Consider the following 16,637-nt stretch of genomic DNA (forward strand, 5'->3'; position numbering starts at 1 on the left):
GACATGTGGTAAGGAGGGACTGGTCCTTGGAGAGGGACATCATGCTTGGTAGGGTGGAGGGACAGCGCAGGAGGGGAAGGCCCTTTATGAGGTGGATTGATTCAGTGACTGGGGTAATCGGGATGTGAGTGTCAGAGACGGTGCAATTGACACAGGACAGAGCAGAGTTTAGGGCTGTTGTACATAGGGTCGCTATAAGTCGCAAACGATTCGATGGCACATAACAACAACAACAACAACATGTATCAAAAATTTTCCCCAGTACGGAGAAAATAAAACCTATCGACTGGAAAAAACCTTTTGGCAATGACATCTAAGACAAGGGCCTCATAATGAAAATTCATAGAATACTACAGGGCCTCTACAAGAAAAAGACTGAGAATACAATAACAGAATGGGCAAATGATATAGAAAGGCTTTTCAAAGAGGAATATGTTTGGATGGCCAACAAACACATGAAGAAGTGTTAAAAATTCCTGGCAACAACAGAGAAGCAAATAAAAACCACAATGAGATACTATCTCACTCCAGTAGCAGTGGCAAAGTTTAACAGGACAGCAAGTAATAAATGTTAGAGAGGATGTCGAGAGATTGGAACTCTCATGAACTGTTATTAGGGTTGTAAAGTGATATAACCATTATGGAAGTTTAATGTTTCTTCAAAAAAGCTAAATATAGATATTCCGTATGACCTAACTATTGCACTGCAGGGAATACACCTGAAGAAAAACAGAATTGAGACATAAATGGAGATTTGTACACCTATGTTCATAGCAGTATTATTCACAACAGTGAGAAAATGGAAAAAGTTCATGAAAAAATGACTGGATTGAGAAATTGTGGTATATTCATGTGATGGAATACTATGCAGCACTCAGGAGCAATGATTTTGAAAAGTATTATCTAAAATTGGAGAGGCTAGAGAGCATTATGCTGAGAATATTGCATAAGACCATTATTATAAAAATAAAGGGATAACTAGGAAGATATGTATAAAAGTCAAAAGTGAGGTACGGAGGGAGGCAGGGGAGATGAAAATGGAGGGAAATCATGGGGTCACAGAGTTTCGTGGGCAGAGGGAGGGGGTCAAGATCCAGTGGGGATCTGGAATGATCCAGTGGGTCTCTAAAAAGACAGGGTAATATTGTGTATAGTTCAATGGTGCTGAATTTTATAAATCGCAACGTATGAGAATGATTGTGTAAAACACAATGTGAATGAAGGAATGTGTGAAACACAATGCGTAGGAATGAAACACAAGGTATATGAATTCTATATGTAAACTACATACAATATATTATTATGTTCTTTTTTTAAAAAAAAGAAAGAGGTATCTGAATAACCTCATCTTGAGGACTCTTTGTCCTACTGAAGAACTAATTGCTTATAATTGTTTTGTATTGGCCAAATGATTGGAAAGAAGAAGTTAATCTTGCAAGGATGAAAGGCTCAATGACTAGAAGAGCCAACGGATAGCTAAGTATTGCAGTCAATTATTTAATATGGTCTTGTAGCCATAGTCTTTGTAACTTCCACCAAATAACTAGGTGGGACTAAATAACTGGGTGTAAATATGAAAATGAGGTGTATATGGCACAGCAAGGGGATTGGACAGCTTGCTAATGATACAAATAATACACATGATACATTGTGGGGATTGTAGTGGGAAGTCTTGCTTTCTAAAACTCCTGTACTGAGAATCTCGTTGAACCATGAAACAACTGTAATATCCAAGATGGGGAGAAGCAGTGGCAGAGAAATGATGACAACAAAGGCAGCAGAACAAGGAGACTTGCATGAGATAATGCAGGGCTTTCTGGTCCAGAGAGAGAGGGGGAGCATTTTGGAGCAGGATCCTTGCTTGCTGGTGGAATGAGGTACCTCTGAGAACTTTCTGGTGGAAGGAGAGACCTTAAATAGTAACACTTAAGTAAGCAAATCAGACTGGCCCAAGAAGCCTGAGGGGCTGAGGGGTCATAGGAGGAGAGGTGAAGGACCAGGGACGAACCTGCCATGAAAGAGCCAAGGGCTAGTGAGAACGCAGCTGAAAAGAGGCTGTCCTATTCAAATAATTGTATCATAAGTTAGTTATACCTAATCTTCAATTGTAATTTATTACTTGGCTAATAAACCCTGTAATCTCATTGCCTCTGAATTTGGTGTGGCTACTTATCTGAATAACTAAATTATCAAACCCAAAAGACAAGTGGAGAGTGACTAGGGGAGGACAGTTGACATTTAGAATTTGTAAAAATGTTGGAGAGAGAAGGCATGTCTGATTTCTGTTTCATAGAAAGCTGTTTTGGGCTAATGATGCTAATGGTGAGTCTCCTACCTCAACAAAAACAACAACAATAATATCAATGTTACTTTTTCATAGTTGTTGTTATGTGCCACAGAGTTGCCTGTGACTCATAGCAACCCTACATACAACAGCTCTGAAACCTGCCCTGTCTGGAACCAGTCTCACTGACTCTGACACATCTATCCCCATTGCCCCAGTATCAATCCATCTCATCTTGGGTTTTTTTCTCCTGCACTGTCCCTCCACCCTTCCAAGCAAGATGTCCTTCTTCAAGGACCAGTCCCTCCTGGCCACATGCCCAAAATATGTGAGTTGGAGCTTCAAAATCCTAGCCTCCAAGGAGAAACTTGGTTTCACCCTCTCCACGACAGACTTAGTTGTTTTCTTGGCAGCTCATGGTATGTTCAAGACCCTTCTCTAGCACCAGAATTTATCTTTCTTCCCTCCCAGGTTTTAATTGAGGAGGTGAGAAGATGTAAATTGGATCTTGAACCAGATTAATAAAGATGAGAGTTGAAGAGGTTTGAGGGCTGCAGGGCTATTAGTCTTTTAGTAGCTACCCAGCTAGATTGATTGGTAGAAGACCTTGACTAGAACCCAGGTCTAATGGTGTCAGACATATTTATCATTTAGTCTCTAAGAAACTCTTGTTCAATTCATTCCAGGGAAGCTAAAACTTATGCCTCAGGTGGTCGATAGTTGCGCTGCTAATCTAAAGGCTGTGCCTCTCTTGTGATTCAAATCCACCAGCAGCTCCATGGGAGAAAGATGGGCAGTCTCCTTCTGTATGATTTACAGCCTCTGAAAACCTGCTCGAGGTTTAGCTATGTTTGGACCCAACAGCAATGAATAGTAGCAGAATAATCCGTATCAATGTTTCTTCTTGGGGCAATAACACCTGTCTGACTTTCATATATATAGTCTTGTCTTGATTATCTCCTTGGGAAAGATTCATCTGAATGTTGAATTTGACAATTATGGGAAAGAACTGCCATAGACAAATTTGTTGCTGTTAGGTGCTGTCGAGTTGAAAATGACCCATAGAGACCCTATGAATAACAGATCTGAACACTGTGCTATCCTATGCCATTCTCATACTTCCTGACGCACTACAGCCCATTGCAGCAGTCACTGTGCCAATCCACTGGTGGAGGATTTTTCTGTCCTTTACCAACCCTTCATCTTTCTGAGCATCATGTCCCTCTCCGAGGAACAGGCCTTCCTAGCAGCTTGCCTGAAGTATGTGAGGTGAAGCCTCATCATCTTTGTCTCCAAAGAGAACTCTGGCTGCACCCTTTCCAAAACATTAGTTTATTATTTTGGCAGTCAGGGAAATAGATAACCTATAAACAGTCTCTGGGTACTAACAACTAAGATTTATTGAGTATCTTCTATGCCAAGTACTTATTAAGTTTACCAATTTTAATTCCCACAGAAATTCTGTTATCTTTCTTTATACAAATAGAAACCCTGAAGTCTTAGTTTCTTTGTATCTAGCTTCATAGCTTGCCAAATCTTTCATAGCAAGGAAATGATTGGAGTAGAGTTTAAACAATGTTCTATCTGGCTACAAGGCCCATATTCTAAACATAGGACAGAGAGTTGGTTACGTCCTATGTACAAACACCAATTCTTTAGTAGTGCCTGCCTGGAACACTGTTGAGAAAAATTTTAAAGACAGGTATTGGGTCTCTGGAAAAAAATACTGTGGTCATTTAGCAATGTCTGCCATGAATGATAGAGCCAGGATTGGCAGCACTACAAGTGCATTTGCTGGCCTGGCGAACAAAAGTCTGTACTCCCTAGAGTCCAGATTGATGCTGCCAGTGAGAGAACTCATTTCTTTTGCAGAGAAGGAATTGTTATGAGCTGAAATCAACTTGATGACACCCAACAACAACAGAATCTTAAAGAGTCCTTGAATGGTACAAATGGTTAATTGCTCATCTGCTAACTAAACGATTGGTGGTTGACATCTATTCCACCAGAAGAAAGATGTACTCATCTACTTCCTAGTGATCACAACCATTGAAAACCACACAATTCTACTTGGAAACATTGAGTAAGAACTGACATGATGACAACTGGTTTGGTTTGATTTAATATCATCTTAGTTTTCTTCATTCTGTCTTTAAAGCCACCTATTTACTTGTCCATCTATCCACTTAACTTATTCCTTATCCATCTATCCAACCATTTATCTATTCATCTCTTCAACCATTTATCCATTTAGCCTTTCATTCCCCGCCCCCCCTTTTCTTCCACTTCTATATGCTGTAGCCTATATTGAGTGAGCTCTATGTAAGGTATATAGTGGTGTAGGCTAAGTAGATGCATTAGTTTCCTGGCCTTATGCATACATGTGGAATAGATTTCGGTGATACAGATCGGACAGTCTTAGCTAGGAGAGCAGTCAGGAGATTGGTTTATGCATCGACCAGGCCTTTGTGAAGAAGCAGGTGGGTGGGATGCAAAGAGACTCAGGCGAGTTGTTCCTAAGCTCCTGCTTCCTAAAGCTGCAGATGAGTACCCAGCTGGCCAGCTGGCCACTGGCACAGACTGCCTCTTTGTGTAAAAACCAGAGGAATCATATGTACTGCTCCCAGATGCGGTCTCGGCACCGGCTCCTTCCAAGCAGGAGGTTCTGTCACTGTGTTGCTTGCCAAACCTTGTCCAGAGCACTAAGGCTTCTTGGCCAGCTGCATATGGCCCTGTGCCTGTGCAGAGGACTGTCTTGTCATAGAAAGGATCCAGGCTGGGGTGGCAGCGAAGGACAAGAGCTTCTTGCTGGTGTGGGTGTGTTTGCATGTGCACTGTGTGTGTTTAACCACTCAGAGCTGGAAAGAATCCCTCTCTTGCCGTGCTCTGTACTTGAGACATTTCACTGGATGAGAGACAAAGAGGCTTTGTATGCTCTTCAAAAAGCTCTCTGCTGACAGTGAGACACCTCCCAGATCGACCCACTCCAACTATGAAGTTACCCCAAGTTCAAACCCAAATGCAATCTGAGTGGGTAGAAAGCAGGAAAAATGGGTGGAGGGACTTGGAGGGAAAACAGTGAAGCCTACTGGACCTTACACTGGGCTGAGGGCAGAGATCTGACTTTTTAAGGGAACATATGGGGTAAATCATGTCGGCTTCTTCACTCCCTTGGGAAAAATCATGTCGGCTTCTTGACTAGCTGCACAGACAAATATTTTTCTATTATCAACATTTCATCACTTGCCTAGCAAAGGTAAGAGCCACTTTAAGTTTTCCTTGACGATGACAATTATTTTCGTATTCAGGGTGTGTGCAGGGCGAGGGGCAGGGAGGCAGCTTGGCAGATGTTTTCCCTGCCTGTCTAAGCCCTACCTGCACTTAAGAGCAACTCACCCCAAGTTAAGTCAGCCATAGAAGAGTGCCTGCTGTTCAGGCTAGTGTTTTAGATATAATTGAATTGCTAGGGTACGCTTAAACATTGCAGGGTTTTAAGCTGAGAAATAATGTAATGATGTGGCCTTTAGGTTTGTTAATTAGCACTGTCTGTATGAACATGTAACAATAACACCACCTACCGTAAAAGCGAATGTTCTACACTTCAGAACACTCATTGCGTCAGGACTTCCCGCAGAGCAGCAGTCATTAACTCTTTTTCTGACAAATGCTTTTAGGCCAGCTTACTACTGCTATGAATGCTCCCCTCCCTCCCATTCTGATTCCTTCTCTGAGACCCTCCAGGAGGCAAGCTGGCAAACAGGGAAAGATCCAGAACTGTGAACTCGAACTCCACAGTGGCATAGAGTCATGAGGAGGTGATGACCCTTTACTGCAAAGCTCTTGAACCCTTACCACCGCAGAGCCCGGACACAAGTTCAAGAGCATCTGATTCTCCCTGTTTCACCTCAGATGAGAGCAGCCAACTTCTGCCCCATATGCCCTGCTGGAGGAAACAGTCAGCGACTGATTCCATTACTGAGAGTTCAAGAGGGCCGGGCTGACTCATAACTTTGGAGGATACCCAGCGTGCAGCACACCACTTGTCTCTTTGACTTCTGGAGGGTGGAAGCTGCTGAGGGTGAGGAAGACAAGGGTTTTCCAACTTGCCTTCTCTTTGTATTGTTTTGGCCAAGTGTCTTTTAAAATCATCAATCCTCCTCTTAAATCACAAGTGTCCTTTTCTTCTGAAGACAGTTTTCCTTTACTGGGTTACAAAAATAGTAGCAGGCAAAAAAAAACAACCCCAAAACCAAAAACAAACAAACAAACAAAAAAATAGTAGCAGGAAGTTGAACACTAGATTGTGCCTTGCTTGGCCTCTGTTCAGTCAAACCTTCCCATGGCCATGTCTTCTTAGGGTTTTCTTTTTTAATTTCTTATTTATGTATAGTGACTAATTGTGGCAAAGTAGATTTATCCCGTAGGGTCTTGGCTATAATTTTTTTTGTGGCAGCAGATGGCCAAACCTTTCTATCACAGAGCCTCTGGGTGGGTTAGAACTACCTGTGTTGTGGTTGGCACCTGAGCACTTAACTGTGTGTGCTACCAGGTTTCCTTCCAGGCCTTAACATCTCCAAGAATTCTATCTTGTAAACCTTCATTTCCAGCATCTGACTCTTTGACCACTCCTCTCTCAGCCTCAACTGGCTTCTGGCCTCTCTGACTGCTGTGTAGAAGAGCCTAACTCATGACAGAGTAGAACTGTGTGCCATAAACTTTCTAGTGGCTGCTGCCTTGGGATGTGGATTACCAGAGTTTTTTCCGAGGTGACTCTGGCTTGCAAATGCCCATCTTTCAATCTGCAGGCAAGTGCATCAAGCATTTGCACTGCCTAGGCACTCTGGCCAGCAATGATAAATACTTACTATGGGTGCTTTCCATTCTTCCTGTGTCTGTGGGGAACATGGCTAATTGATCATGCCACTCTTTCCTCTTGTGCCTCGATGTAGCTTCGAGATCTTTCTCCACACAAGTTTCTATTAATTGATGATGACATCTGAGGTGAAAGCCATTGTTTCAACCCCAACCCTTTAATCAACTCTTTCAACTCATCAGTCCAGATCCTGTGACCAATCATCTAAACTATTCATTGCACCCCACCCAGTGCCTGCCCAGTGATCTATTTTCCCCCCATTCTTAAACCTAAGCTATTCAGTACTCGTTATTTTGCATCACTATGTGGATTTGTGGCACAACAAATTTATGGTTTCCTACTTCAGAACAACATTTTGTGTCCACTGTCTAAGTATCCTGTTATGTGGCTCAAAGTAGCCTTCCATAATGCATGTCCATCCCCTAGATGACTCTACCTCTACCCTTTCAGCTACAGACATCAGAGGAAGTTAAAGCTACCAAGCAGACTCCTTGTAGACCTCTTGCCCTATGTCCTTCCCTTATCTTCATATAGTTAGTTATCCTTCCTTCTAGCGACTTGTAGATCACTGAAAAGCCGTGCCTTAAAGCCTTTCAAACTATTTCCTCCAGGATCATGTGTTCTCCTTCTCACTCTTCTCTCTGTATCCTCTGCTTTGCTTCCATTCCCAGTTCACACGTCATCACCTTGGTATAAACCTCTCCTTTGCTGTCTCTGCTTCAGTCTTAGGAGTTTCCTCCTCTTTTTGTTTACTCCATCTTCTAAATACCTGGTTTAAAGAACTTATCACTGTGAACTCCATATATGGGTATCTTTCCTTTCTAGTCTGAATTTCATCCCAGGACTTAATACAGTGGGAGTGAGTTATTAGGCCTCTTCTTTGAGGAACCTCTAATTGAACCCCAACTTCTAGCCTTTCAATTAGCAGCTGGGTGTATTAGCCATTTGTTCCACTTAGGGGCCTTGGATTAGTATATGACAGAAATTAAAGTTATATTTGTTGAATAAAATAAATGGATAAACTGGAGAGATGAGACCAAAGATATATTTTGCCCACTTCGCAGGATGGGAACCCCCTTTATACTTCTGTTAAAATTTCTTTATCTGTACTTCTCTTTTTTATATTTCTCATTTTCTATCTTTGGTTTTAGTTATTTATATACAAGATAATGATTTATCCTTGCTACCACATGAGGTAGTTATTGAGATGTTAATCTTTGTGCCTCCCCAAACCACCAGTACAGAATATCACACATCTGGATTCATGAATATTTGTTAAAGGAATGATTCTCATTGAGCTGATACTGTTTTACTCTGAATAGAAGCTCAACAGAAGCTTGTGGAATTTTGATCCTTTGTCACATATCTGCCTAAGTATCTTTTTAAAAGAGAAAAGATCAAAACTAAAAAGTCATTAGGCTATAGGATGCAAGAAGATGAAGGTGATACTATCTTTATACTTAGCGTTTTTACTAACAGAATGATGGATACAAGGATGATTTATCATAAAGTCAGTTGTGACTTATGGCAACCCTGTGCATGTCTGCATATCATTGCACATCTTAGGACTTCATTTTCTTTCTTTTTTACATTGTATTTATTTAATTGTTGTTGAGAATATAAACAACAAAACATGTAACAATTCCACAATTTTTACTTGTATGATTTAGTGACATTGATGATATACTTTTACTTGTACAATCATTCCTCCTTTCATGTAATGAGTATTCTTCCCATGTTAACACACATTTATGACTCCCTGAGGTTCCCATCTAAAGTTTTGAGTGGCTGTTGCCAGCTTGACTTCATATAGTTTTTGAAAGACCATAATGCTCAAAGCAGACATTTTCCACTAGTTAATATAAACTATTGTTCAGTTTTAAGATTATTTCAGGGATATTGTTTGACTAAGATTTAGATTATCTGAAGGCAATAGTTTTAGCGGTTCGAATAGCCTTATGGTGTCACAAAGTATGGAGTCCATGAGAGTTTTAAATTATGTTCTATATTTTTTCCTTTTTGTGGAAACTTTGATCAATATGTTCAGTAATGGTAGCCAGGCACCATCCAATTATTCTGCTCTCATGACAAAGGTTCATGAAGGCAATTCAGTTACACAATTCAGTTTCTTCTAGCTGTTCCTGATTTTACTTCTTTTTGTCACTCCAGATGAATGTTGTCGTTAGGTGCCATAGCAACCCTATATACAACAGCTCTGAACCCAGCCCTCAATTTCATTATCTCCAACACACTTACTCCTATTACCCCAGAATTTGAATCAATCCATCTCATACAGAATCTTCCTCTCCTGTGCTGTCCCTCCACTCTTCTAAGCATGAAGTCCTTCTTCAAGGACTTGTGCCTTCTGGAAACACACTCAAAGTATTTCAGGCACAACTTCAAAATCCTTGCCTCTGAGAAATAACTTCATTTCACCCTTTCCAGGAGAGATCTATTTGTTTTATAGGCAGCCCATGGTGTGTTCAATATTCTTCTCCAGCACCACAACTCAAAGGCATTGCTTTTTTCTTCTGTCATCTTTAGTCATTGTCCAGCTTGGTGATGTATAGTAAGCAATTGTGAAGACCATGGTTTGGATCAGTCACATTTAATCTCTAGACTGACATTATTACTCTTTGGTACTCTGGAGAGGTCCTTGACAGAAGAGTTTCCCAGTACAATTAGTCTTTTGATTTCCTGACTGCTAGAGCCAAGAGTGTTGACTGTGGGACTAAGCAAACTGAAATTGTTAACAATCTTAATCTCTCCATCCATAATGATTCTGCCAGTTGGGCCAATGGTGAGAATCTTTATTTTCTTGAGGTTGAGCTCCAGTTTATATTGAAGACTGCAGTCTTTGACCTGCTGCAGCAAACACTTCAGGTCCTCCTCAGTTTCGGCAAGCAAGGTTGTGTCATCTACATAATGTAGATTGTTGATGAATCTTCCTCCAATTCTGATGTGACATTCCTCCTCATGCAGTCCAAACTTGTGGATGTTCTGTTCCAAACATATACTGAAAAGGTACAGGGATAGAATGCTTCCCTGATGTATACCTTTCCTGATTTTGAACCATGCAGTGTTTCCTAGCTCTGTTTTGAGTATTGCTTTTTAATCTAATTATAGTTTCACATAAACACAATTAAGTAGGCTGGGATTCCCATTCTTCCCAAAGTTGGCCACAATTTGTTGTGATCCACACAGGCAAATGCCTTTGCATAGTAAATGAAACATATATAGATATTCCTCTAGTACTCTCTGCTTTCAGCTAAGATCCTTCTAACATTGACTATAAGGTCCCTACTATCATGGCTTCTTCAAAAGTTAGTTTACACATCTGCCAATTCGCTGCTTATGTAGTATTGCAGTTATTTTTTTAATAATCTTCAGCAGGGTCTTGCTCTTGTGTGACAATAGTGATAGTGTTTGATAATTTCCACACTTTATTGGATCACCTTTTTTTTTTTAAAAAAAAAAAAAAGAGAGAATAAATATAGATCTCTTCCAGTGAGTTGGCCAGGCAGTTGTCTTCCAGATTTTTTGGCAAAATCTGGTGACTGTGTCCAGGGCAGCACTGCTGTCAATTGGCTCAATGGTGAGAATCTTTGTCTTCCTGATTTTGAGTTTCAATCTATATTGAAGATGGCAGTTCTTGATCTTTTACCACAAACGTTTCAAGTCCTCCTCAGTTTCCACAAGCAAAATTGTATCATCTGCATAACACAGATTATTGATGAATCTTCCTCCAATCTTAATGTCACATTCCTCCTCATAAAATCCATCCTCCTGAATGATCTGTTCATCGTATAGATTGAAAGACAGGGAGAGAGGGATGCATCCCTGATGCACTCCTTTCCTGAATTTAAACTCTGCAGTGTTTCCTTGCTCTGTTCTGACGGCTGCTTCTTGAACTAGGTATAAGTTATGCATGAGTACAGTCAGGTGTTCTGGGATTCCCTTTCTTCTCAATGTTAGCCACTACTTATTGTGATTTACATAGTCAAATTTGTTTTCAAAGTCAATGAAACACAGATAGACATTACTCTTTACTTTCAGCCAAGATCCATCTGATATTAGCTTTATGTTCCTAGTGCCACAGCCTCTTCTAAACCCAGCTTGTTTTTCTGTTAATTCTCTATTGATGTACTGTTCCATTTATTTTTAAAATAATTTTCAGCAGAATCTTGCTTGCATGTGATAACTGTGATATTGTTCAATAATTTATATACATTCTGTTGGATCACTTTGTTTTTGTTTTTAATGGGAATAAATATGAATCTCTTTCATCAGTTGGGTCTTCCAGATTTCTTTGTTCAATCTGGTGAGCATGTTTAGAGCAGAATCTGTTTGCTGAAATATATCAATTGGTATTCCATAAAATCCTCAGGCATTGTGTTGTTATAACTTAAAGGCCACAGCTCTCTGACAGTTCTAATCCAATAGCAGCCCTGTGGGAGAAAGTGGGCGATCTCCTTTTATGAGGTGTGCGACCTCAGAAATTCAGTGCAGGGTTGGCTATGAATTGGTTCTGACTCTAAGACAACCATATGAGCTTGAGATATTTAATATAAATTATGTAAATTTGAGGCTTGGTTTTTAGTTTTTCTTTTTTTTAAATAAAGTTATTGAATATTTGGGGTGGACGATTTATCAACAATCTGTGTTATGCAGATGACACAACCCTGCTTGCTGAAACTGAAGAGGACCTGAAGCGCATGCTGCAGAGGGTCAAGGACTGCAGCCTTCAATATGGATTGAAGCTCAGTATCAAGAAGGCAAAGATTCTCACCACTGGACCAAATGGCAGCATCAGGATGGATGGTGAAGAGACTGAGATTGTACACAGCTTTAGTTTGCTTGGCTCCAGAGTCAACAGTCTTGGCACCAGTAGCCAGGAAATTAAAAGGCGCATTGCCATGGGAAAGTCTGCTGTTAGGGACCTCTCCAAAGTACTGAAGAGCAATGATGTCTCTCTGGAGACTAAGGTGCGTCTGATACAGGCCATGGTCTTCACAATCACTTGTTATGAGCTGTAGTGCTGGAGAAGAGTATTGAGAATACCATGGACTGCTAGGAAAACAAACAGATTTGTCCTGGAGGGGATTAAACCGGGTGGCTCCTTGGAGGCAAGGATTCTGAGGCTCTGTCTAACATACTTTGGACATGTTGTGAGGAGAGACAGGTCCTTAGAGAGGGACGTCATGCTTGGGAGGGTGGAGGGATGGCGCAGGAGAGGAAGGCCCTCTATGAGGTGGATTGATTCAGTGACTGGGATAATTGGGATGGGAGTGTCGGAAACAGTGCAATTGGCACAGGACAGAGTGGAGTTTAGGACTGTTGTACATAGGGTCGCTATGAGTCGCAGGCAACTCGATGGCAAATAACAACAACAACATATAAATCAATGAACTCTGGTGGCTTAGTGGTAAGCAGATGTGCTGCCAGCTCAAAGGCAGATAGTTCAAGTCTACCAGCTTCTCGGCAAGAAAAAGTGGAGCAGTCACGTCCAATATGATTTATAGTCTCTAAAAACTCACTAAAGGGTTAGCTATGGGTTCGTTCTGACTCTCTGGCACATAACAAATGATAGGATATATAATTCAATCTTTGAGTTACAATACTGAAGGATTCTATTGGCAAAATCTTGAATGATACAGGAAGCAAAACATCAGCAAGAAATTGTCCGAAAATCAAACTGGATTCCGTAAAGGCGGTAGTATGAGAGATATTATTGCTAATGTCAGAAAGAATCCCAGAAAATTTAATTATACATAGGCCAAGGAGAAGTTGTCCAAACAGAACAAGAGAACACTGTTGTTGTTGTTAAGTGTTATTGAGGCAACTCATAGCTAACCTATGAACGAAAGACGTAAACACTTGTATAACTTTCATCGTTTCTCTAAGTTCATAGTTTCTGGAGGCAAGCTATTTTGGAAGTGGATGCCAATCCTGCTTCCAAGCCTGTTTTAATCTGGGAGCTCCACCTAACACTGTCCACCACGGATGACTATTATCTCATTTGACATATCAGTGTCATGATTTTTAGCATCACAACAAGCACGAGTTACCTCTGTACAGCACATTGACTGACAAGTGCTATACCACTTCGAAGAATGTTTGACCAAAACCAATTAACACCAGGCCTGAGGGCTGCAGATTAAAATCACCCACTTTTGGCTTGGTAGCATCACTTTCTGTCCACTAGGCCAACAGAGCTCCCTCTATGTCTCACAGCAATTCTATGAACAACAGATCTAACCCTTGCCCTATCCTTTGCCATCCCCACAATCCGAGATACACTCAAGCCCAATGCTACAGTCACCATATCAATCCATCAAGAGAACACTACTTGTTTAAAATAAAGAAAAGTATGTGTCACCTTTTTGGTATATTTGCTTTGTCCCTGTACTGAGCAGATAATTTGAAGGGCTGAACTATTTAAAAAAATAATGGGATATCAGGATTACAAAAAGATTTATTAACAATGTGTGTTATGCAGATGATACAACCCTGCTTACAGAAAGTAAGGAACACTTGAAGCACTTACTGCAGAAGATCAAAGACAGCCTTTGATATGGATTATATCTCAACAAACAGAAAACAAAACTCCTCGCCACTGGAAAATATAATGATAGATGGAGAAAAGATTGATGTTGTCCGTTATTTCATTTTATAATCAACACCCATTGCAGCAGTAGTCAAGAAAGGAAAAGACATGTTTCTTCAGGGAAATCCATTCTCAAGGACCTCTCCAAAATGCTAAAGAGCAAGGATGTCATTTGAAGACTGTGGTATGCTTGATGTAAGGTATGACATTTTCAATTGCTTCTTATGCATTTGAAAGTGTGACAGTGAATAAGGAAGATGGAAAAAAAGAAGCAATGCCTTTGAATTGTGGTGTTGGAGAACAGTATTGAAAGTACCATGGACTGACAAAACAACATGTAAGTATATCTTGGAGGACGTTCAGCCAGGTGTTCTTTAGAGGCAAAGATGATGAAACTTGGTCTCATTATACTTTAGGCATGTTGTTGGGAGGGACTAGTTCTTGGAAAAACACATCGTGTTGGGAAAGGTCGAGGGCCAGTAAAACCAGTCCTCCATGAGATGGGTATGGAGACTATAGAAATAAACTTGAGTATGATGGAGATCGTGAGGATGGTGTAGGAAAGAAATGGGCAAGGTTCAGATCTGTTTTTCATATTGTATTGTATTGTTGAGTCAGAACTGACTCACAGCTGTATGTCCAAAGGTTTTTCAGAGGCAGTGAATAGTATGGGGAAAGATTGACTATTTTTTTTTTCATGGAGCAGCTAGTGGATTTGAACTGTGTGCCTTTGGATTGGCAGCGCAACTCCTTACCATTAAGGTTCCAGAGTAGTTTTTTACTAAGGTTACTCTAAGTTGTAGTTCATTCATTGACACCAAACAAAAACGATATTGTTGTTGCTGATCGCCTTTGAGTTGAGCACAATTCATAGTGACACTATGAACAAAAAGCCTGAAGCACCTCTATAGTTATTGACATTTATCAAAGTTCATAGAACTTCTGGAAGCAAGTTGTTTAGGAAGTGGGTGCCTCTCCTGCTTCCAAACCCATCATAGAATGTCATGGGTTGTTGAGTTGCCTGCAATGCATAGCGACTCTATGTATAGCAGCTCTGAACCCTTCCATGTCCTGAGACAGTCTCACTAATTCTCACATACCAACCCCCATCGCCCCAGTTACTGTATCAATCCATCTTATCTGAGGTATCCCTCTCCTGTGCTGTCCATCCTGAGCATGATGTCCTTCTCCAAGGACTGATCTCTCCTGGTCACATGGCCAAAGTAAGTAAGGTGAAGCTTTAAAATCCTAGCCTCCAAGGAGAGACTTGATTTCACCCCATCCAAGAAAGACCTATTTGTTTTCTTTGCAGTCCATATTATGTTCAAGACTCTTTTCCAGCACCACAACTCTAAGGCATTGATTCTTCTCCTGTCATCCTTGGTCATTGTCCAACTTTCTGAAGCATAACAAATAATTAGGTGCACCTTTGTATCTAGACTGACATCGTTGCTCTTCAGCACTCTGGAGAGGTCCGTGACAGCAGATTTTCCCAATGCAATCCATCTTTTGATTTCCTGACTGCTGTCATTAAGAGTGTTGATTGTGGATTTGAGCAAGCTTTTAATTGGGATTGTGTTGAATTTATAGATCATTTTGGGTAGTAGGGCCATCTAAACAATATTGTCTTCAATTCATGAACATAGGACATCTTTTCATCTATTTTAGTCTTTTTCAGTTTCAGAAGTGTTATGTAGCTTTTTGTTGTAGAAGTCCTTTATGTACCTGGGCTTCATAAAGTCTTCATAAAGTTTTCAATGCGATTTTTGGAAGTAGATTGATTTTCTCCTGAGGTATCTTAGATAGATTTGCTTCCCACTTTTTAGTCAGCATACCAATCATTTGCACTATCCATAAAGCTCTTGATAAATGTTGTTATGTTTCGTCAAGTCACTTGCGACTCATAGCGACCCTATGGTCTCCCTTTCTTTCTCTGTTCCTCCACACTTCCACGTATGATGTCCCTTTCCAAGGACCGGTCCCTCTTTGCAACATGCCCAAAGTATGTCAGCAAAGCCTCAGAATCCTTGCTTCACGCTCTCGAGGATGGACCTGTTTGTTCTCCGGGCAATCCATTTGATACATACTAAATAACTATTTGTTAATGAAACAAAGAACATCATTTTTTGGGTCCTTGGAAAGAAACAAAGCCAAGCAACTGAGGTTAAATCTAGCAGCCCTATTTCCAGTTTCCTGGAATGGTCAAGATTTTCCCCTGGGACGCAATTATAGCCAACCAAAAACAGGCTTCAGGGCCAGGTGTCAAAATCCACTATTTCTCTTTTCTAGTTGAGTGACTAAAAGTCATATAGATTTAGGCAACATTTAGATTTCTTTGTCAGTCCTGAGGCTCTGACACGGTGTTTGGGTTTCCAGAATCACTATCACAGACTTACAGACAGGCTCTCAGTCCTGCTTAAACACTTTCCTTAATAGATGGAGTCTGGTGCCCTGAAACGCAAATGCATGCCCACGTGGGAGAGGGACCATATTTCAGCTACAGTGATGGAGTGGGTTGTGCTCTGTCAGATCAATTATGTACAAGGTCCATCTTCTTAGGGTTCCCTTGATTTTTTTCCCCCCTCCTGACAGTTCATCTTGTGCCCAACCTTCTGTCTCCTGGAGTCAGACCTGCAGACAATTGCATGCCACCGGCTGTCCTCCCTTGTGAGAACATGACACAAAGGAACGCTTCCTGTCACATTCTTCATTATCCTTCAGATGAATCTTTCCTGATTCCAGGGTGAGTCTTTAAACATGTTGGTGAACGACAGCCCTTCCTTGTGTTGTCACTGCTATACCATGAGAGGAATCGGCATACCTTATTTACTTTGAAAAATAGGAGGTCTACCTCATCATGATCCAGATGTCCA

The sequence above is a fragment of the Elephantulus edwardii genome, unplaced genomic scaffold (assembly GCF_000299155.1).
Source record: "Elephantulus edwardii isolate Elephantulus edwardi_28Jun2011 unplaced genomic scaffold, EleEdw1.0 scaffold00005, whole genome shotgun sequence".
In the NCBI taxonomy this organism is placed as follows: Eukaryota; Metazoa; Chordata; class Mammalia; order Macroscelidea; family Macroscelididae; genus Elephantulus; species Elephantulus edwardii.